General features: G+C 45.2%; 1 protein-coding gene across 9 annotated transcripts in view; it reads left to right on the top strand.

Annotated features, from left to right (window-relative positions):
* Positions 1-22,602, top strand: part of SAMD4A (sterile alpha motif domain containing 4A) — a 213,788-nt gene that overhangs the window by 83,862 nt on the left and 107,324 nt on the right. The window contains exon 1 of one of the 9 annotated variants that reach the window (XM_050952587.1): positions 16,482-16,536. The exons of the other annotated variants lie outside the window; for them this stretch is intronic. The gene's annotated coding sequence lies outside the window, so the exon portion shown is untranslated. Of the gene's footprint in view, positions 1-16,481; positions 16,537-22,602 lie in introns of those variants that run through there. 9 annotated transcript variants of the gene reach the window in all.

Below are 22,602 nucleotides of genomic sequence, written 5' to 3'. Positions count from 1 at the left end.
AATTACAGATACTGTGCTTATGTTGTAGGCTTTTTCTAGAGCATTCATAGTATATCCTGACTGTTCTTTAAGCTGGCTAGCGCAATCCATGCTGATGCTGAAAGTTTTAAAATAGCACTTTACTTATTTTACTTACCCAGCCCTGTGCAAATGAAAATACCTTTAAAAAACTTGTTGGCCCTATTCTTATTTCACTTCCGTGGGAATAATGCCATTGACTTCAGTGGAACTTATTCCTGATTTACATCAGCACAGGGAGAAGGATTGGGCTAATGTCAAATAAGAAGCAGCTGGTTACGATATTGCCTCTGTTTTCCTCCAGGAAATTTGTTCATGAGCACCTGGAATTTAGTAGGAATGTATTTCCTTCTCTATGCTGTACTTTTCTTTGTATACTAAGCAGGGTTCCCATTACAGTTTTGTGAATGTCAGAGACAGCTACTGGTCAGAGCGCATACATGCGGCTGGGTTAGCCTTTCCAGAGGATTAAAAATCCTAAGTTGTTTTGGTGGATCATGTAAAGTATCATTGATAGAGGGTTGGATTGTGGGTATGTGGGTGTGCCAACAAAATAAAATGGAAAACATCTCTAACATAGATTATCTGCATTATATGCTGCATTTGCAGTTATGATGAGCTATGTAACGCACTCATGGCTACCCTCCCACCCAACTGTGTTTCTTTTTAACATACCATGTGACTTAGTAAATATAGTGACTACCCAGCTAGAGATGAACTCGTTTCAGGGAGTTGCTTTTATGTAGTTTACAGGTGCCTGTAATAAAGCAAAGTCTGTTCAGGGCTGAGCTCTGGCAGGGAGCCACTGCCGGTGTGGAGGGTGCAGAGGAGCACCCCATTGGCTGACAGCTCCTGGAGACTTGCACGAACACTGGGGTGACTCTCCCAGCAGCTGCGCTCTGTAACTTGCTGCAGTATGTACTGCCTCACTGATCCCCAGTGGGGTTTTTACTGCCACTCTTGGTGTTAGTATCTCCTGTCTTTTAGGGGCCATGGGCACAGGAACAGGTATCATGATAGGCCTTTGGGCCTATCACAGTAGGAGATTTAAGCACCGATGGTGAGATAGGCATAATCTAACCCTAAATATATAAATGCATGGGGCTGTGCACTAGCATCTGCAGTGTCAAATCTATTTAAGCTGAAAGCCACTAACCCTGCAATGTCCATGTGAATAACAATGAAAGCAGTCAAAAGAATAAACTTTCTGGGCCTGGTTGTCACTCTAAGGCCCCTTTACACCTGTCCGTGGTAGATTTAACAGGCTGTAAAGTAAGTGGAAATGACCCCCTGAAAATACAACCTGAGCAGAGGCCTCTTTGGGTATGTCTAGACTTCAGTGTAAGCCCAGGGTTTGAAGTCAGGCTAGAGGATACGTTAGAACAGCCCTGAGGTTGCTCTGATTTACACTGGTAACTGAGTGGATCCTTTTCCAACCCCAGAATATGGGGTTGGCAAGGCTACCTTTACTCCCTTGTCCTGTCTCTGCATCACAGAATTCATATCTTTCTAATACATTGAACTGAGAAATTGTAGTTTTAAGGCCAGAAGGGACCAGTCTGACCTCTTGCCTAACACAGGCCATAGAATTCCACTTAGTAATCGCTGAATCATGTCCCTGGTGTGTATAATTGTACTGTGCACCTAGTTATGCCAGAGTTTTATTCCAAGAAGCTTATTGTTGAATGAACACTGTTGAAAGGTGAATTTATTCTGTACACCCAGGCCCTCTCTGGGAAGCTTTTGGAGAGTGCTGGATAAGTGATGTCTCCCTCAGTCGTGTGATTTTAGCCAATTGATTACACATGGTTTTGTACCACTTTGTTGAATGCTAAACGAATTAAAATGTCAGATCCCCAACCTATTTCCGTTGCCTGGTGTTATAAATGGATAACAGTGATCTCAAAGTGAAAGAATGTGGCTAACCACTGTCATTTGGGATCTTCTCAAGTGCTACGGAAACTCCACATTCTTAAGGCCAACTTGTGGTATGCCAGCACATTCCAATACTGTGAGGTGGAAGGAATACTGCTAGTGTGTGCTGTGATTTGTATGACTGGGGTGGGGAAACGCTGCTTTAAAAATACGCTTAATTATATTCCTTCTCGGCGACGCATTGATGCCATTTTTAGCCCATTACAGATGCTATGATTTTCGCTTAAATGGAGTCCATTATCTTATTGACCTAGTTTTTATTTTTTGCTGTTGAAATGTTCTATTTTCAGACACTTCACAGCCGTTTCACATTCGGCTCCTTGCTCTCCCTCCGATCGCAGTGTTTAGCTCTGAGTCTGGGAGCACAGATGCAGCACAAGTTGCTGTGCAGCATCACTCTGTTTGTAGCCGGTTTTGTGTACTTGAACTGGTCCCTTAATTTTCTCCGGCCACAAAGCTCTAAGCAGCACTTGCCACTAGCCATTCTGTTGCTCTGTTCCATCGGTCTTCCACCAGCATCTAGCCAAGTGGTTATGCTGCAAGCTGGCCTCTTCATGCACCCGTACCCAAGAGGCCTTGAGTCAGAAACTAAGGAGCACAGAGGTCCCCTGCTTCCATGGAGGGTAAGGAAGCTGCACTAGCCTCCCTGATGTCCAGGGTTGTCAGTCTGAGACGGTGACAGTACCGCTACAGGGTTCTGGAGAGGCGCCGGGGGGAGAGAGGGCAGCTTGTTTCAGTGAGTTCTCTGCCCCTTTCACTGAGACAGCGCTGATCCTTTCCTGCATCGTAAAGACCACCCAGACTATTGCCAGCATGGGGCTCCTGGAGCTCCCCTCCATGGAGCAGGGGGGAGAGGGGCTAGTGACCAGGAGACTCAGACTCCCCCAGGAGAGGTTAGCTGTCGGGTGAGGCGTAGTCAAGTAAGGGGGAAGGGTGTGGATGGGTGTGTTGTGTTGCCATCCTGTCCCATGAATGCCTCTGGGAAGAGATTCCCTGACAACTCTGCTGCTGTCAGCTGGCCCTGCTTCATGAAGCAGAGGGGCTGCTCAGAAGTCTCACTGGCTGACAAAAGGTGCAGTTACCCCAGAGTAGGTAGATGTGTGGTAATCTGCCCCCAATAAAGTCTCTTTCTAGAGGTTGGCTAAAGCCCTGAAAGCCTGAGGGCTTTTTTATCATTCCTGAATTTTCGCTGGATGCACTGTTGGCGCTCTAAGGTGAATTGTGTGCTGGGGGAGACGTGGGGGCACTCAGCCTCTAGACTAGAGGTCTAGCAGCTCCCCTTCCAATGACAGGGATGGGGGGTTTCCCTAGTACTCTGCAGGGGAAGAGCCCAGCTGGGCCACAGAGCTGTGGCCATGCTTGGGGCATGCGGAGTCCCAAGGTCAGGTTTTGGGCCTTTCCCTTGTATGACAATTGGCCGGGCTAGGTTCATTCTTTCCCTGGGTCAGGAATCAGTTTCTTTGGAGCCAGGAAGCTCTACAGACAACTGCTGTGGACACAGCGGTGAAATGGGGGTGGACACATGGATGGATTTAAGAGGCAGGCCGCAGCTTGTATTAAACTTTAACACGAGAGGGGCGCTAGCTGCTTATCACCCAGTCTCTCCTAACCAAGCATTTAATTGGTTCCAGTGCAGGGGTTACAGGGCAGTGCCCCTCCATCCCATCTGGCCAGCAGGTGCCAGAGCCTTCCAAGGGGAGAGAGAAGAGGTAACCGGTGTCCCTCTTTCACTGCTGGGACTGTCTCCCTTCACCGCCAGCCCCACAGAGGCTGGTAGGCAGCATTTGGAATATTTGGTCTAGGTGGGACTCACTTGACAGTATAGGAGCCACAGAAACCTGCTCCTACATCGGCACTTGAGGTTCTGGGGATGCACAGTTGCTCCATGCTTTGCTTTCAGCTGAGGGACGGGGTGGATTCCTTCTCCTTCTGATCGCCACAGTATATTCTCCTGCACCAAACCAGGCTTTGTGAAAGGGTCTCGACTTAAAGTAGCAGTGAGGAGTGTGTTGCCTTCTAACCTGGAGAGAATCAACTGTTTGAAGCACTGATGCTTAGGCAGGTGGCTGACTCTGGTGTGACTGTCCAATTTGTGCTGAGTTTGGTGTGTATATTTATAATTCTCCATGGGTCCTGACTTAAGTTCCCTCTAAGCTGCCACACAGCAGCCTTTTGAACGCCACACAGGCGCTCGGGGCTGCGGCAGGGAGAGACGTCTCTCCCCGCTGGCCCCAGCCCAGCCCTGGACCGGACCTGTTGTGGCCAGGGCAGAGGCCCACCTTCCCTGGTGCCAGCCCAGTCCAGCCCAGCCCCGGAGCTGCTGTGGTGAGGAGTGGTGCCTCTCCCCCACAGCCCAGGTGCTGCTGGGGGGAGTCATCTCTCCCCACCATAGCCCTGGGGCAGCTTGCACCCCAAACCCCTCATCCCTGGCCCCATCCCACAGCTGGAGCCCCCCCTGCACGCCAACTCTCTGTCCCAGCCCTGAGCCCCCTCCAGGGGCGGCTCCAGGCACCAGCGCTCCAAGCGTGTGCCTAGGGCGGCAAGCCACGGGGGACGATCTGCCAGTCGCCGCAAGGGTGGCAGGTAGGCTCCCTTCGGCGGCTTCAGATTAAAAATAAGATGTCAGTTTTTTACAGTGAGAGTAATGAGAGAACGCCACTAGAACAACTTACCTGGAGATGTGCTGGTTCTCCATCACTTGGAACATATAAATCAAGATAAGATGTCTGTCTTAATGATTCACTATAACTCTAATAGAAGTTATGCGCTTGGTGCAAGAATCAAGGTAGAATCCTCTGCCCTATGTTATGCAAGAGGTCAGACTTGATGATCATAAGGGCCACTTTTGGCCTTATTATCTAGGGGCCTATGAATCTATGACTGTTCTCCCTAACCTCAGTAAAAGGGATGCCTCACTCCACAGCCCACATGTATTTTGACACCACACTGGGGCCTAGGCACTAAACATATTTGTCAATACTGGCAGCTTCATATCAAGGGCAGAGGGTCTGGTAAGTGTGGGGGTTTTCTAGGTACATGTTCATTTGAAAGCAGGGCAGAGGAGCTGAACCACAGCGGAGGGACTATAAGCTGGCCTGGAAGTTGGATAACTTTTTTCTCTCTTTTAACTTTTTCCTATAAAGTTTATGTTTTTTACTGCATCTGTCAGGGTCTTACTGCATATTCTGTGCCCAAGTGTGTACGCTCCCACCAGCTTGCATTTTCCATTTTTCTTTCTGCTCTGTGAAAAGCAAATCAATACTTCTTTGCTTGAAAGAGGATTTTGACTGCTTAGTCTGGGGAAGGCATTGGCTGGTGCTGTTGTGCTCAAGGGATGCAGAGAACTGTGAATGGGACAAACTGTGTACTGGCCCTGGGCATGAAGAAAGCTGTGATCTTCCTCAGCAGCAGTGCCATGGGAAGGTACGAGTGTGAGCACAAGAGGGGCAGATGACCTAAGTGCACAAGGCCTCTATCCCAGATTACCTGTAATCCCCTAATTACTGGAGAAATGTTGCTGGCCTGTGAAGCAGTAGGTGCACCCGATGCTGTTGACATTGCCAAATCACCCTTTGCTTGGATTTGCCCGGTCACAGGTGATGTACCTTTCCTTTCGCCTCCATGTGAAGCTGGAGCTAAATTTTGTAGATTTGTCTCCCAACACTAGTTTCCTGAAGTTGCAGGCCCTGGCAGGCCTGTAAAGATAAAACGAAGCACAATTACAAAGGGCCCATCCCATCCTGGGTCTATTCTTAGCCATGTATTGATACCAAGAGCATATTTGTAGAACTGCAGTCATGTGTTTGCTATATCTGGTGTGCTGTGTTGCCTTTTTCCCCTTCCAGTCAAATGGAAGTGGTCTTTCCTTTCAGACTGTCATTCTGATGGATCTTTTCTTTACGCATAGGCTTTATTTAAAAAAAACAAAACAAAACCTTAATGGGATATAGTCAACTTGAATGTTTTTAATTGACTTATTTAAAATAATTCAGTTTCTGATGGTGCACACATTAAATACTGCATTGTAAAACAAACAAATAAAGCCCTTCAGTTTTCTCTGTAAGAGCTTTTTCTGCTCCGCTTTGTAAAGTTATTTTCTTTTCTAGAAACTGTCTGACAATAAAACGGGAAATAGTGAAATTAATTAGATGTACAAAGTAAACAAACATTTTCACCAACATCTTTCAGTGATGGAGCTCTTAAGTGTTAACTGTAGCTATGGCAGCTGCAAAATTCTCAGACAGAAATATAATTTTCATGATGTTGGTGTTCCTTTAACCCTTGTGGACTTGAAACAAGGTTTCATGGAATGAAACTGAATCATGCAAGAGCTATTTTTTTCTGTTGAACAAATGAAAGCTAACTGAATGCAAGCCCCATGCAGATTTTAATCTGCAGGCTGCTATATTACCTGCACAGACATGAAGATCTCAAAGAAATAGTCAACATAATACAAAGAATATGCCAGTGGTATAGCTATAAAACAGAATGTAGCTGCACACTGACTGATGGAAATCAAACTTTAATCAATATGGGATAACTCATATTCCAAAGAGCTGCTCAATACAGTCTTTGCACAACTCCAGACGGATGGGAGTATAAGATTTACTCAAAAATAGGGAATGGAGAAACCTCCCCCAACCTTTTAATAGTAACTCCTTTAAATTACATTTTATTAACTCATTTAAAATACGATGCAGGCAAAATCTCTTTCTCCAGAGTGACGTATGTTGCAGTTAAAAACAGAAAGCCATTCTAGTCTGTCAGCCAAGTAAAACTTGGATTGCCTATGAAATGCAGAATTTCTTTGGCTAGTCATTCTATCTGGTCACATTAAAGTGTGGGAGCCAGTGCTTTGTAAACCTATTTTTCCAGCCCTTGTGATGTCACCTTATCACCTCCTGTGCTTGATCAATAGGCTTCCCTCGCACACCTGTGCATTTTAATCAAACCTACATGTCTCAGGAAGTTTAGCCAAAATGGTCTTTGTTTTTTTTTTTTAAATAATTGTAACTGAAATTCTAAACAAAAGAACTTGTAAATATTCTGTTTGGGGTTATAAGTGAGCAACGGAGTAGATGCGGAACCTCGCTGATTCTAAGGGTCTGACCATCCATATGCTTTAAGCCATTTTAGGCTAGATCCTCAGATGACATGTATCATCATTGCTGCATTGGAGTCTATAGAGCTATACCAGTTTAAAGTGTTGAGAGTCTAGCCTTAGGGATTTCAATGCATTTGAGAGACTCTACCTGCATACTAATTCTGTTTTTAGAATGGAGATCCACTTCACATCAGTTTTTTCAGAAATATATACGAAAATGTACATGTTCCTGTTGCCAGGGATGGCTCTAGGTATTTTGCCACCCCAAGCACGGCAGGCAGGCTGCCTTCAGCAGCTTGCCTGCGGGAGGTCCCCGCTCCCACGGATTCGGCCGCAGGCCTGCGGGAGGTCCGTCGAAGCTGCGAGACCAGCGGACCCTCCGCAGGCATGCCGTTGAAGGCAACCTGCCTGCCGCCCTTGCGGTGACTGGCAGAGCGCCCCCCATGGCTTGCCGCCCCAGGAATGCGCTTGGTGTGCTGGTGCCTGGAGCCGCCCCTGCCTGTTGCACTTGGAGCAGATCAACTGCTGCATTGCAGGATCCTCAGGAAAATCAAGATTGGCACATGCATCTGTGGAAGCTGGTTAACAATTACTATTTGCTGGATTGGTATTTTTATCTTGTGAAGATGACAAAGAGTAACATATATGCATAATGCAAAAAAGATAACAGACCCTTTAATTGGTATCAAAACATCTCGGAAAATACTGTCCATAATCATGAGATTGTGGGCAGGGCGCACAGCAGGAATGAAAATCAGCAGAGATGGGCCCAAGACATATCCACTCTGGAAGTTGTTTTGGGAGGGGCTTTAACAACTGCCCACGCTTTTGAACGTAACACTGAAAGGAAATTTATGCTCTTTGTATTTGTCGCCTTTACAAAGGGCCCTATCAGAATCATGAAATTCATTCTCAACTTTCAAGGCTTGATAAGACTATTGTGGGACAAGACCAGCACCAGCACAACACCACAAAAATGTTTTGAAGCTTGGAATCATGTGTAGATGAATGATGCTAAGGTACCCACCAGCATGCATATTACACCTGCATGGAGTACTGTTGAAGAGAACACTGTTGAAGATAATGGGACTTTCTGTGGACATTAGGGCTCAAACTGGTGGTTCCCATCTCAGGATTGAGATCAGTGTGGCCTGGTCTACACTACAGAGTTAGGTCAACGTAAGGCAGCTTACGTCGACCTAACTCTGTGAGCATCTACACTAAAATGCAGCTCCCACCGACGTAACTCGCTCACGACATCCACTTAACAACTCCACCTTCACAAGAGGTGTAGCGCTTAGGTCGATGCGGTGTCAGTGTAGACACTGTGTTGCTTGTATTGACTGTTACTGCCTTTCAAAAGCCATCTCACAATCCCCCACGCTGACAGTTGAATTGGTGCAAGCGCTCCTAGTGAGGATGCACACTGCCAACACCAGGAGCGTAGTGTGGACATGCAGAAGTGATTTAATTACTGTGGTGGCTGTATGTCGACATAATTTAGGTCAACATAATTTTGTAGTGTAGACATACCCACAGACTTGTGGAAAAACATGACCTGCTTCTAGCACCAGAAGATACTCAGGGAAGAATCAATTTTTCTTCTTTTTCTTTGTCAAGTGTAAGCCATTTAATGCATTTCTGTGATGCTTTCATTGCAGTCAGATTATAAAAACCTGAAGCTCCTATTGCATCAATTTAAATGATTGCATTTCTGCAAACTGTTCTAAAGAAGAAGAGAGGGAAATTTTGATTCTGAATTATACACATTCCTGTAAGTTAAGATCATTCCAAAGCATGGACATATAAGAGAGATGTGCTATTCTTTTCATCTCTAGAGAATGGGCATTCAAATCTGGCAGAGATCAATTGACTAATCTCACTGAGATGAAATCTTGAATTGACTTTATCTACATAATTCTTATCTCGTATTTGTCTGTACCTCCTGTTCTTTCTCCTCTCTCCAGGAAGACAGTTAACGATGTTTTCTCAATGACAGTTGAGACTGTCATTGAGGACTGGAACAGCAGGAGGGTTGCAATGTAAAACTGAAAAGCATTTACCACATTGTTTGGTCATACTATGGTCAGTTGACGCCAAAGCACTGTTAATCCTTCACCATCATAAACACTAATGTAAGGCCCAGAGTCAGCCAATACAGTGCCCTGGCACCTCTTTCACGCTGCCATTTTGTTCTCCAGAATCTAAGCTTTCATTTAAAAAGAAAAAGTAAGTCTCTAGCAGTTACGGTTGCTGGGAGCCTGGAAGATGTGACACAAGTGTAATGGATGGAGTGACTTTTGTCTGTTTTCAGAATCAGAAACAATCCTCTGAGAGATGTGAACTTCCCCATTCATCCATTGGAGGCTAACATAGAAATCCAAGAGTTAAAAGGCTGACATTTTAGGTGGGAGCAAAAAAAAATTTCTCAACCACCTCTGATTTTCATCACCTACAAGTCCCTAGTCCTGCTAGGTTAGTAGTAACTAAGCACCAGCCCACTTGTAGAGGAAGGCTGTAAAATATAATCCCCAGATTTTTTAAAATAAGATTTTCTGTAAAGTCTTTGGTATATCCCATCCCATCTGATCTCCCTGGAGCTCATTCTCATCCCCCCCCCTTACTCTTCTCTTTAAACCTTCACTCTCATCTGGCTGCTTTCCCTCACAATACAAGCATGCTTTAGACTCTTCCATCTTACATTCCCCCCCACCTTGACCCCACTTCTCTCTCCAGTCCCATATCCCCTTTTCCTTTTCACCTCTAAACTCATTTAACTCTACAGTCTGTGCCTGGAATTCCTCTCCTCCAATTCCATCCTAACCCCTCTCTATTCCAGCTTCCACTCCTGGCACGCCACTGAAACCTCTTTCGCCAAATAAATAATAATGGTGAAGGGATGGTGTGGAACAAATATTCTAGGGGGGATTTTCAAAACCTTCTAAGTGATATAGCATCACAAATCCTATTAGTTTTCTGCACTCATCTGCACTTGTGGATCTGTATAATCCGCTGTACTGCTTGTGAGGAATGTGTCCATCCCAAATTCATGCTGATAAAACCATTATACCACACCATCGTGTATTCTGTCTAGAGACAGAGTCAATGAAAAAGTTCTCATTCTTGATCCCATTTTGCTGGCAGTCTGGAAAATGCCAGTATTCTATTGGCTGGACAGTGGTAGCCGACTAGGGTGCATTCATAGGGTACCAGTAATGTAAAGAAATTAAAGAAATTCAGTAGCAGAAGTGAGCTTTTTGATTACTTTCTTCTTCTTTTCCCTTGGGCTAGATTTTGTTGATGACAGACAGAATTCACCCGGGTCGCTGAAGGCATAAACCAGTATCAACAGCAAATTCTTGCAGTGTATGTTAGGTGAGAGTTCATGTAGACATAGAACTGTTATTCCCTCCCTCCTAATGCCTGTTTGTCTGGCATGGCAGCTTTTGGTCAGCTCTGAGGGGATACGAGAGAGCATGATTGTCTGACAGACTGTGAGTCCACTGGCAGATTTGTCTTGAGTGAAGAGTGTGAACAAATTTGCTCTGCACGTCCCTGCTAGACAGAACAGCACACTGAGTTCACTTACTTAGGTCTCCAGTGCCCTAGAGAACAACAGCACCCGTCCCTTCTCTGTAGAGAAGCTCGTCTGCATACAGCTGTCATGGAATCATAGAAGTGTAGGACTGGAAGGGACCTCAGTAGGTCATCTCGTCCAGTCCCCTGCGCTCAAGGCAGGACTAAGTCATACACTGCTTTGAAAGGCCTTTCTCTTCTGCACTGGATCCACTGCAGTGTGAATTGTCTGAGGATCCCTCCAAATAATTTTCTGCCAGACAGGACCAGTCTTCCCACATCACAGTCCCTATGGAAAAGCAATATTTACTGAGAGGCTGCCATGCCTGATGCTGACCATTTCCTGGCTGCAGGGGGGCAGCTGTAATGTGTTGGGTTCAGAGGTGGCTCTTGAGTGTATCTTTTCTACTGACATCTAGGTAGAGAAAGAATCAGTAACTGAAACTTTTGATCTCTCTAACTGCAGACAGTTGCACTGCATTGCTTTTGTTTAAAGTGTACCGACCTCTGTGCCGTCGGTGCCTGTGCCAAAACAGCAGCCTTGGATCTTATGAAATCGGCCAGTAAGAAATAACAAACACGTCCCATCAGGACATGCTCCTTCAACCCACACATGCCCTCCAAACCTACCTCTCCCTCAACAGCTTGAGGGAGAAGGTAGGCCCTGCAGAATGCCCTGAGGCTCAGGAAACTCCGGCTCTGTCAGACCAAGGTGGGAAGCGTGTTGCAGGGTGAAGGACTAGCACTGAGAAAACACAGCTACCCATGTAAACTAAGGCCGGGTGTGATGGGGTCTGCTTACCCCAGACTAACACAGACAGGGTTGAGCCCATGTTATTGACAGCGGAAGTCCCGCCTCCCTGGTGATACTAAGTATGCGCCATATGCTCAAGCTGTATAAAGGGAGGGAGCCCACCTCCATTCTGGGCTGGAGGCCGCAGGGGAAGGACCTGCCTGGGAAGCTCCTGTGGAGGGCCAGCCACAGCCCCTAACTATGCCGGGAATCAGAGCCGCTCTGGGCCCACCTGCACCCCGATGACTGGAGGAGCCATTGGAGGCGACCGGCCCCCCTGACCACACAGAACTCAACATCTCATGGGAGACCCCAACACAGACCCTGGTAGGAAGTGACCCAGGGAGGGTGACGGAATGGTACCCACCACCTGGGAAACTTCAGAGTGTTTCGGTAGGACCCCCATGCTGAGTCAGTGGCAAGCCGCTACGCCACTGTTAGGGCCCTGGGTTGGGGCCCAGTGGAGTCAAAGGGTGACTTTATAGACTGTGACCGATAGGCCACGCTGCCCTGACCCTAGGGGCATGGACTGTCACACCGGGGTTCCCCGAACATGCTATAAAAACTTCACATCCCACCTGGGCCACAACAACTGCTTTTCTGTATATAAAAGCCAGGGCCGGTGTTAAGGGATAGCAAGCAGGGCAGTTGCCCAGGCTCCATGCCACAGAAGGCCCCATGAAGCTACATTGCTTAGGCTTCGGCTTCAGCCCCAGATGGCAAGACTTGGGCCCCTGGGCTTCAGCACCATGCAGTGGGAGTTCGGCTTTCTGCCTTGGGCCCCAGCAAGTCTAATACCAGCTCTGCTTGGCGGCCCCCCGAAACCTACTCACAGCCCCCCAGAAGACCCGGACCCCTGGTTGAGAACCACTGAACTAAGGGATTGGTTGCCTGAACACCTTTGCTGCTACAGGACCCCACAAAGCTAAATATGAGTCAACAGTGTGATACTATTGCAAAAAAAGCAAACGTGATTCTGGGATGCATTAAAAGGTGTGTTGTAAACAAGACATGAGAAGTCCTTCTTCCGCTCTACTCTGCGCTGGTTAGGCCTCAACTGGAGTATTGTGTCCAGTTCTGGGCACCGCATTTCAAGAAAGATGTGGAGAAATTGGAGAGGGTCCAGAGAAGAGCAACAAGAATGATTAAGGGTCTTGAGAACATGACCTATGAAGGAAAGCTGAAAGAATTGGGTTTGTTTAGTTTGGAAAAGAGAAGACTGAGAGGGGACATGATAGCAGTTTTTAGGTATCTAAAAGGGTGTCATCAGGAGGAGGGAGAAAACTTGTTCACCTTAGCCTCCAATGATAGAACAAGAAGCAATGGGCTTAAACTGCAGCAAGGGAGATTTAGGTTGGACATTAGGAAAAAGTTCCTAACTGTCAGGTTAGTTAAACACTGGAATAAATTGCCTAGGGAGGTTGTGGAATCTCCATCTCTGGAGATATTTAAGAGTAGGTTAGATAAATGTCTATCAGGGATGGTCTAGACGGTATTTGGTCCTGCCATGAGGGCAGGGGACTGGACTCGATGACTCTCGAGGTCCCTTCCAGTCCTAGAGTCTATGAATCTATGAATCTAAAGAGAGAGTCGGGCTTCAGGCAGGGCTTCAGGCAGGGCTCCAACCATTTAGGGCTTTGTTGCTCACCTTGAACCGCTCCTGGAGAAGACCTGGAAGCCGGTGCAGAGCTCAGAGCAGCACCTGTGTTAAGGATTGCTGAGCACACAGGCAACTGCATTCTGCACTAGGTGACATTTCCAAAAGCTCCTCAGATGCAGTCCCTTTCTCAGTGCATTGCTCTAACCCACTCTAAAGGTGACTGCAGGGAGTTCCACTTCCAGATGTAGAAGCTGCAGCTTTCTAGCCTGAACCTGAAGCAGACAAGGGTTGAACAAGACCTCTGGGTCGCCATCTGTTTGCTACACAGGTTGACATGCTGTCAATAAAGAGAGCCAAATTAGTCTTGTTCTATTATTATTTATTGTTTGTTTGTATGATGGCAGCACTTATCAGGGTCCCGTTGTGTTTGGTGCTGTATAGGCACAGAAAAAAAGACGTTAACTTACAGTGTAAGTCTAAGAGGAGAGACAAGAGGTGGATACAACAACCAGACAGAGGCAGCACAAGGTAACAATGAGACCTTTATGAGGCCTCAGTCTTGCTCTCCATGCTCAGAAAAGGGCTGGATCATCCCTTCCTACAGAAAATCCTTCAGGGAGGTGGCACTTGGGATAACCAATTCAGCAGGCTTCCTGATAATTTTCCCACAAGATAAGAGGGTTTCTCTGGATGGTGGGGGTTGGGAGAGTCAGGAATTCACAACTGTGTAGATCCTGGGAATCCTAGAGAAAAGAAGCCATCAAATTCCTAGAGGCAGAAAGGACTGCTTCTCTGCCCTGCTCCCTGCCCCAGGTGGCACTGGCAGGGGCCCACAGTTCTTGGAAGGCGTTAATGGAAAGTTATTGAGAGCACTGAAATGCTATGCTGGAGTAATGCATAAAGTTTGAACAAGCAATATTTGCATAAGAAGTGTTTGGAAAGGTGTTTTCTCTTTAGAAGCATTAATGCTTCATTAATCTCTTTTAACAACGCTAGCCCATAAATTATATTTACCTAGTAGGTGTATTTACATAATGAGAAGTAGCTTAACTTGGGCGTTACATGAATGGGGATTGGAAGCAACTGCATCATCAGGCAGCCTGATCATCCTCTGTAAGTGTGTACCAAACGTTCCATTTAGGGCTCTCGATTAATCGCACTTAACTCATGCGATTAACTCAAAAAATTAATTGTGATTAATTGCAGTTTTAATTACACTGTTAAACAATAGAATACCAATTGAAATGTATTAAATATTTTTGAATGTTTTTCTACATTTTCAAATATATTGATTTCAGTTACAACACAGAAAACAGTGTGCACTGTTCACTTTATATTATTTTTATTTCAAATATTTGCACTGTAAATATGATAAACAAAAGAAACAGTATTTTTCAGTTCACCTCATACAAGTACTTTAGTGCAATCTCTTTATCATGAAAATGCAACTGACAAATGTAGATTTTTTTTTTGTTTCATAGCTGCAGTCAAAACCAAACCAATGCATAACTTTAGCGCCTACAAGTCCACTGAGTCCTCCTTCTTGTTCAGCCAATCTCTAAGACAAACAAGTTTGTTTACATTTGTGTGAAATAATGTTCCTCGGTTCTTATTTACAATGTCACCAGCAAGTGAGAACAGGCATTTGCATGGGACTTTTATAGCTGGCATTGCAAGGTATTTATGTGCCAGAAATACTAAACATTCATATGCCCCTTCATTCTTTGGCCACCATTCCAGAGGACATGCATCCATGCTGATGATGCTCATGAAAAAAATAATGTGTTTTAACATTTTTTCCTTATTTCAAAACCCAAACCTCCCACATCCTGTTGCCACACTTACAATTCATATCCTCTGGCATGTGCTCTTCTATAGCCAGGGATGTGCTTTTTGGAGCGAGCAGGTGCTGTGTATTCTGCTGGTGCGGAACTGAAGAGAGGCAGATATTACCACTGGCCGTGAGTATGTTTGTCACAGAAATTGGCCTGAATTGCTGCTGTGGTGACAAGTGCTGATGTTTGATAGGAGAGCTGAGAAATACACTAGTGCAACTGCCTGACTTCAACTCCACATCTGGCTAAGAGCCCAGTGTGTGCTTGGAACCTGGGCTGCACTAGTGAAACTGTGACACTAAAGTGTACAGTTTCTGCAACCTTGTGTGCATGCTTTAAGATTCTGTGTAACACCAGGGTGGGAGGAAGATCAGAGGGAAAATCTGTTTCCTTGTGGAAATTCTTTAGGTGGGAAGAATTTTCAGGCCACTCTGACAACAGGATACTGGGCTAGATGGACCTGTGGTCTGACGCAGCACGGCTGTTCTTAGGACAATGAGTAGGCACATGTATTTGAAGACTGGTTTTTTTGGTTACATAAAAAAGCCCTTTGTCTTAAATCTGTACTTGTGTTGGTTTTTATTAGAGCACTGAAAACAGAACACTTATTTGTATATCCTTCATGTATGTACAATTAGGAAGCCTCTGGATGCAGGTGTGCATAATTCAGACAGACTTCAGTGGGAAGTGTACGTGAATGCGCATCCCAGGGCAGAATATGCCTCTTAGAGTCCACAAGTCCAATGTTTTTAACATGCCATGAACTGTTACCAGCTCCTAACCGAAACACAGAAAAGGCCCTTTGTTAGAGGTGCTTCTACAATTGGAAAATAGTACAGGCCGTACAAGTCCCTCTGTGATGCATGGAGAAAATAAAGGCTGTCTTACATGCCGTCTGTCCTTCTTTGTGCAGTTCAGATGCAGTCCTTTATGCCTGGAGCTGGCTGGGTTTTCAGTGTACTTAGTAGCAGCCTTGCTTATGCTGTGGGGCCCGATCCTATAGACCTTTACTGATTAAGGGCCGGATCCAAAGCCCACCAAAATCAATGAGAGTCTTGTTCTTGACTTTCTTGGCTTTGGTTCAGGTGCTAACAGAACGAGTCCCATAGAGCGAGCACTCATGTAAGGGTATGTCTACCCTGTGGTTGAACACTTGTGGCTGGCCCGTGTCAGCTGACCTGGGTTTGCGGGGCTGTTTAATTGTCGCATAGATGTTCAGGCTTGAGCTGGAGTCTGGGCTCTGGGACCCCACAAAGGGAGGGAGGGTCCCAGCTCCTGTGCGTCACCCTAAGCCCAAGTGTCTACACTGCAGTTAAACAGCCCTGCAGCCTGAGCCTCGTGAGCCCACGCTAGCTGACATGGGCCAGCTGCTGGTGTAATGTCAGTGTAGAGGTACCCTAAGAGTGTGGAGAGTCAAGCCTTTAAACAGAAGTCAAATTCGATAAAAGCTGGTGCCTGGCAATGAAGGGTGCATTGTTGCATCAAGGTGTTCAGATGGGCACTGTGTGCTGCTGCTAAGTGGAGGAAGAGGAGGCTGTCGGGGAGGAGAGCAGCTGTGCTGGCATAGGTAATGTTGCCTCTGTGATTTACATAGGTCTTTGGCAGCTGCATCCGAGAAAGAACAGCGACACGCTTCTTCTAGATCTTCCTGCTGCCTGGGCTGAAAGCAGATCAGGTTTCGCCCTTAAATAACTTTCTTCTGTGCGTGTAAAATGCGGCAGTTACAAGGTTTGAAACCTAAGTTTGGCTCTAGATTGGTTACTTTATCAAGTCAGGGATTGGTTATCTTTCTTTCTTTCTTCAAAATACTATTTTCCACTTATCCAAAAAAAAACCACCACCAAACCCAAAACAACCCCCTCCACCTCCAAACTTCATAATACTGGGTCAGAGACTAGAGTCATTCAGCATCCTGCTGTCTTCCACGTCTGACTCCTCTGCTACTGTAAATCAGCATGGCTCCATTGAAGTTAATGCAACTTCACCATTTGACACCAGCTGAGGAACTGACCCGCCATATATTACCAAGGGGGTTTCACACTTTGGACAAATATTTCCAGCGTGTCAGGTTTGCAAAAAAACCCTTCTCGTTTGTTTGTTTGTTTTTCATAGTTTTTCCTGATGCACTTACTGATTTTCTATCATGACACTGTGTGTATATTTCCTTACAGTTATGTATATATAGGTTTACTTATATGTATGTATATATATTTTTGTGGCTTTATTCTTTGCTCCTTTCTAGTGTACTTTCCCTATTCTACTTGATCTTTCCAGTTAAACCTATTATGCTCTGGTTGTAACATTGTGAAACCACCAGGCTGAGACTAGGCAGTTGTAAACACGGGATTATGATGTCCCCGAAGGAGCAAGGAGGAGGAGAAAGTTGGCTGTGAGGGCACTTGCTCTTAGTTGCTTTTCATGTCAAACGTTCTGCTCTTTCACTGTGCTCCAATATGAAGTGCTGGTTATAAAAGTAGCACAAACTAGGGCCCAATCCTTGTAAGCCTTATTCATGTGAGTAACCCTCTTAATGGGAATACCGATATGAGTAAAGGTGGCAGGATCAAACGCCTGTTTGTTGAAGGCTTACCTATGCCAGTGTGCCCAGAATGGCTAGAACCGAAAGGAGAAATACTCTTAATTGTGTTTAGTGTAAAGGCCCCAGGGCAGTGAGTACAGTCCTTCCTTTGGAGGAGCGTGTAATACAAAAAAATCATCACGTCCTTTTCTGAGGATGGCAGGAGAGGCTGGTCCAGGGTTGAGGAGATGGACAGTGCATAAAAATGGCCATACTGAGTCAGACTAGTGGTCCATCTAGCCCAGTATCCTGTCTTCTGACAGTTCCCATTGCCTATGGGAAACTAATGACAAGACCTGTTCAAGGAAATACGTTTTCCCCACCAAAAAAATCAATAAAAATGAAAAATACTTATTTTCTGTTGAAAAATTTCTACCATTGGGGAGGGGGAGGATTTTATCCAAAAATGGAATATGCCAATCCACAAAATTTTCAACATCTTTTACATTTTTCGGTGCCTGAAAACTGGAAAGTTTCAGTCAGTTCGGAGGAAAAAAAATGAATCTGACTGAAAAGGATCACCCAACTGGCCGAAACTTTTCAGCTTTCAGGTGCGATGCACCAACAAATTTATGAAAATGCTTAGGTTTCGCTAGTCAAAAACCAAAACGTTTTTGGGGGTTTTAGATGGCAATTGTAGTCATAAGCAGACATTTCCCATAGAAATCTTCATTTTTTATGAAAAAGCCATTTTTAATTGTAAAAATATTTTGAATGAAAAATTCTCTTTAGCTTTTGAACAAGTGCAAGACGTAGACTAGATCAGCTCTGTTTTGATTCCTTCTTTCCCCTCTACCCTGAAAATCAAACGGTTTATTAGCTGGATTAACTGTGTTAGATGTGATGGGCCTGACTCTTCCCACACAGAGTTCACACCAGTATTACTCCATCTACTGCTGGTGGAGTTACTCCTGATTTACACCAATATGAATGAGGGCAAATTCAGGCTGGGTAGGTTTAAGTCAAGTTTGTGTGTTTGTGTTCTGTCTTAATTCTGGATTTACACCTGAATGGTGTGTGTTTTATTCTAGGGAAGTTGTGATGATGGCATGAGTGCAAGAGGAAATGAACACACATTTTCAGTGCAAAAACAAACAGCAAAACATCAGGAGCATTTAATTATGTAGGGATAGTATCTTCCTTTGTGCTTTTTAATTAGATCCTCCCATTGACCTCATGTAATTTAATGTTCCAAATTTTATAAAATCATTAGGAAATGTTCCTAACGAAACAGTTATTACTACTTTTAAAAGGACACTACCAGGTCCGTTTAGCCCCAAAACTTGACTCACAGCTCAGCATCAATAAATAGTTCCATGAAACATAACGTTTAAAAAAAAGTCAATTACAAACTTTTTAGTTCTAAAGGAACCACATTCCCCTTTGATTTGCAACTCAAGCATTGAAGCATCCAGCTAGGTATGAGAACTAGAAAGTGAAACTGTCTGTAAACAGATGTGAAACTGACCCGGCCTCTCATGCTCCAATCCGCATGCATTGCTAAAACGCAGTTGAATGAGCAGTGAAAGATGAGTTTTAACCTCACATATTTGCCTTTAGAATTATTGCTACGGTAACACCTAGCAGCGACAATCAAGGATCAGATTCCCAATTAGCCAAGTGCTGTACAAGTAAGGTGTGTCTACATTGCAGCTGGGAGCAAGCCCTCTAGCCTGGATATGCAGATTCACGCTAGCACCACTCAAACTAGCATGCTAAAAATTGCAGTGTAGATATTGCAATAGCAGCAGTGGTTATACACCCAAGTGGCCCACCTGAGTCCAAGCCCACCTGAACTCTGGTCCAAGCTTGGGTGACTAACCCAAGCCACTGTCTAGGCCACAGTGACCACACTGCTATAGTGTGCTAGCTCGGACGCAGTCTGTCTACGTGGGCTGGCACACATGGTCCCAGCTGCAGTGTGGACATGCCCATAAAAAGACAGTCGCTGCCTCAAAGAGCTTACAGTCTGCGGCCAATCCTGCAGCTTTCTCTGTGTGGACGCAGGCATCTGCTGCGCTTTAGGATCAGGGGCCCTAAAGTAGAAAATGAAACAGGTGGACGACATAAAACAAGTTAAGTGGCTTTAACAAGTTGCTCTGCTACAAACTGTTAACTAGTTTTAGCCTGCTCTTTGCTCTAAAACTGTATTAAAGTATTCAATCAAGGTTTTTGCTGTCCTAAGGAAAAAAAATAAAACATTTCTTTTACAAATGCATCTATTAAGTCCTCCTTCCCCACACACACAGATGTCATATTTTAATAAAGCCTGTTCCTTGTAATAGCTGACTCAACTGTTTCCCCCCCTGGGAGTTGTCATTTTTGTGTAGGATAAAAATGGGGAAAATTAGTACTCCACGTTGCACATTACGATGACTCATTACTGGCTTTGTAGAGTATTTTGTAATGGGAAATGTATTCATACATGGCACTGGCAGGATGGATATGTGAATAAACAATGATGTAAAAAGAAAGTTGTATAGGCTGCTGCACTTCTGGGTACAAAATGTAGTCTTGTGTGGTGGATTGTCCATTTCTCTGAGTTGTGTGCTGGACTACCACAGTATTGATTTAATCACGTTTTACAGATACAGCAAAATATTTAGCTTCTTATCCAGAGAGGAAATCCTGTTGAATCTTAGATCAGATCAGTTAAAGGACATTTTGTCTTTAGCATTTGTTCCGTTACTATTACAGAGGTTTTTAGATGATGATGAACAGACCTCGTAGCTGTCTGTAGTTTCATGTTGCACAGCCAGCTTTAGTTCCTGGGTTCCAGTTGGCAGGCTCTAGGAATTTGGAAGCAGCCCTCTGTCATGATGTTATTTTAACCATAGCCCTCAGGGTACAGAACACCTTGCTAGTCTGGTCTCTTCTGAGTAGCCTATAAGAGCAGCAGTGACATGAAACGTGCACTTTACTCTAAGACCTTGTCTACACTAGAAGTTCATCGACACAAGTTACGCCAACAATCAAAACCCGCTATAATTATATTGCTTTTGCATGTTCACACATCGCTCCTTCTATCGGTGGAGCATGTCCACGGTTGGTGCTCTAGCGTCAACAGTGAGAGCAGTGCACTGTGGGTAGTTATCCCACTGTGCAACTCGCCACCTTTTGCAGCTAAGAGGTGTGGGAAGGAAGAGTGAATCAAAGTGCATCATGGGTGCAGGCTCAATATCCCACAATGCAGTTTTTTCTGCCCCATCATTCCATGAGCTTCGGATTATGTTTCAAGCCATTTCTCAATGGCCGCTGTTTACTGTGCACCCACTGTCTCTGCCTGAAAAGATGGATCCTAAACTTCTCTCTACTGTTGTGGTCACTGTTAGAAACACATTGCAGATGGTCATGCAATATATCATGAGCTCCCCACAGAACAGTACTCAGCGTTGCCTGACCTGCTGTGTGCCATGGAAAGAAATAACACCAGATTACTTTTGGCATTCATGGAGCAGCTGCATACAGTTGCTTTTGAGCTTGGGAAACAAGCACTGAGTGGTGGGATCGCATTGCTGTGCAGTTCTGGGAGGATAAGCAGTAGCTGCAGCACTTTTGGATGAGGAAAGCCACGTTTCTGGAACTGTGTGCAAAGCTCATCTCAGCCCTGTTGGTGAAGACGTGTGGTGATCACTGCGTAGAAACTGGTAACTCCAGACCGCTCCTGGTCAATCGTGAATCCATTTGGAGTCAGGAAGTCCACCGTTGGGGTTGCATTAATGCAAGTGTGCAGGAGCATTAATCGCATCTTGCTGCGAAGGACTGTGACTCTTGGAAATGTGCGTGAAATAATGAATGGCTTTGCGGCAGTTGGATTCCCTAACTGCGGCAGGGTGATAGATGGCATGTATATCCCAATTTTGGCTCCAGACCATCTTGCGGCTGAGTACATTAATAGGAAGGGGTACTTCTCTATAGTATTTCAGACACTTGTGGTTCACCGTGGGTGTTTCATTGACATCAACACAAGGTGGTCCGGGAAGGTGCACGATGCAGGCATCTTCAGGAACACTGGCCTGTACAGAAAGCTCCAAGCAGGGACTTTCTTTCCAAACCAAAAGATTCCAATGGGAGATGTTGAAATGCCCGTAGTGATCCGGGAAGACTCAGCATACCCCTTACTCCTGTGGCTCATGAAGCCTTACATGGGAAACCTGGACAGCGGCAAGGAGCACTTCAACAATAGGCCAAGCAGGTGTAGAATGACCGCTGAATGTGCGTTTGACCGATTGAAAGCTCTCTGGCACTGCCTTTATGACAGGTTAGACCTGAATGAGGAAAATATTCCCATGGTCATAGTAGCCTGCTGCGCTATATAATATTTGTGAGGCTATGGGTGAAAAGTTTCCCCCAAGGTGGAGTGCAGACGCAGATCGCTTAGCAGCTGATTTTGAGCAGCAAGATACAAGGGCTAATGGAGGGGCACAATGGGAGGCTATTTGAATCAAGGAGGCTTCGAGACACTGTTTTGACAATGAGCATCAGTAATGTGTCTTTCTATAAAGCACTCTCCATGCTTTGTTAACTTGCTTCCTTCCATGAAAATTTTGTTGATTGTGTCCTGACCATGATTTGTAGTCTGCAAATGTTCCAATTGCCACGGTGTGTTAATTCCAGCAGCAATCACTGTGTGTGGGAGACACATAAAGATTGATTATCTTTCAGAGAGTATGTTTTTATTAAATACCAAGTAACAACACATACAAGAAGCTTGGTGGAAAGGGAGATTACAGTGAAGGGCAGTCTCCTGATGTAGGCTCTCATAGCTGTGTGTAACTCCAGCTGCCATTTTGGAAGCTGGGGTGAAGCGAACAGGGTACTGTGATGGACCAGGAAGAGGTAAGGAATGTGTGGGAGTAATTTGGGGAGGGCATGGAAGCAGTTCTGTATCGGCTGTAGAGGGGGAGAGCACAGATGAATTCTTTCTCCAGCGTGATTAGGGACTTCAGCATCTCCATTTACTTCCCCATCACTTTTATGATCTGCTCCTGGCCCACTAAAATGTGCTCCTGGCTCTCCTTCCTCTCCAGTCTGTGTATTTTATCATTTTCATTAACACATGCCCTGTGTTCTAGTTTTGAAGCATCAGAAGATTGGAGCACCTCTCAAAACATGTCTTCCTTGCTCCTTATTGGTTGCTTCCTTATCTGGCAGAGATGCTCC

The sequence above is a fragment of the Gopherus flavomarginatus genome, chromosome 5 (genome assembly GCF_025201925.1).
Source record: "Gopherus flavomarginatus isolate rGopFla2 chromosome 5, rGopFla2.mat.asm, whole genome shotgun sequence".
Lineage (NCBI taxonomy): Eukaryota > Metazoa > Chordata > Testudines > Testudinidae > Gopherus > Gopherus flavomarginatus.
The sequence above is the reverse complement of the archived record's forward strand: the minus strand, read 5'-3'. Positions and strand labels throughout refer to the sequence as shown.